Below are 1,366 nucleotides of genomic sequence, written 5' to 3'. Positions count from 1 at the left end.
AAAACACTTGTCATAAGAAAGACATGTTTATCATGAAACAAATTAATCTGAATGGATGAATGATGTGAAAGGTTAATCGCTGGTGTGTAGGTTAGCTACACGTATCCTATTAGTCTAACTTTACACGTGTTGTTCTTGTTTAATTGTTGTTCTGAGAACTAAAACGTGATTGGCGGGAATCGCAGCGCTTCAGGTTGCCATCCTCCGCGGCCAATTGCGGAAAGGTGTCCAGAGAATTCATAAATTCTTTGAATCTGGAGGTTGGAGACCTTGCACTGCTCATCAGGTCACTAATTCAGAAAATAGATCTGCCAACATCAAATGCTCTCTAGGGTAATATTGAGGATTACCTTGATTCCAAACCAAACTTGTGATATTAGTTCGAAAAGGAACTAGATATGCTTAAAGTGGCTTTCATGTTGATCAACAAAATGCATTGAGGTGCGTACAGTGTCTGACCAATTTAGTACAAGAAATGCGACGAAGGGTGCCAAACAACGCAAAAATACTTCAGAAAAGTTCCCTGCTTTCTGCCAACTAACTATCTCATTGCATAAGAAAAACATTAACAACCTTATTGGAACTGTTGTAGGTACTGACATCACTGAAAACCAGTGAAAGAACCTGACATTAGTAAAACGGAATTTAGTTACCAAGACTGAGGTCCACAGCTATAGAGATGCATCTGATTATAAGCCATTCAAAGAGCAGGCAGCATTTGCGATGTCCGTAGCTACTTACTTTGCCACACTCAAATGCGGAAGTAGAACAACAGACATATTTGGCCAGTTAAATGTTATGAAAACTAAACTTCGAAACAGAACGGATAGTAAAATAGCCAATGTAATTCTGGCAGTGCGTGCAGGATTAAGAAGAAACGAAAAAACGAGCTTCAGTTACGGAATATCACCCAATGTCGCAAGCATGACTGGGATATCAGAAACCCACAGTGGAGAAAATATGCAGTCACCTGTACCTGTTAATCCCTCCAGGAAGATGATGGTGATGCATCAGACTTGCGGATTATTATGATTACGTAATAGTTATGTAATGGAAATGTTATATAATTAGTCTGATTTATTGAAAAAATACATGTAGTTGTACATGCCTTTTTAGGCATTTGGGGGGGGGATAAAAGTGTACAGCTTATTCCTCATCCATTTCCTAAACTCAATATCTTTTTCCTAAAACAATAACATTAACTACAGATCCGGACATTACGGCTCATCGGGGAGTAGTCAAAAGTAACCTTCACTCAACGCAGCTGTAACGAAGACTGAAATTCCCCCGACTCTGATTACCCCCCCCCTCCCAGGTGTAACGAAGACTCTTTATCGCTGTTCTACGCGATAAAGAGAAAATTTGA

The sequence above is a fragment of the Penaeus monodon genome, chromosome 32, assembly GCF_015228065.2.
Source record: "Penaeus monodon isolate SGIC_2016 chromosome 32, NSTDA_Pmon_1, whole genome shotgun sequence".
Taxonomy (NCBI): domain Eukaryota; kingdom Metazoa; phylum Arthropoda; class Malacostraca; order Decapoda; family Penaeidae; genus Penaeus; species Penaeus monodon.
The sequence above is the reverse complement of the archived record's forward strand: the minus strand, read 5'-3'. Positions refer to the sequence as shown.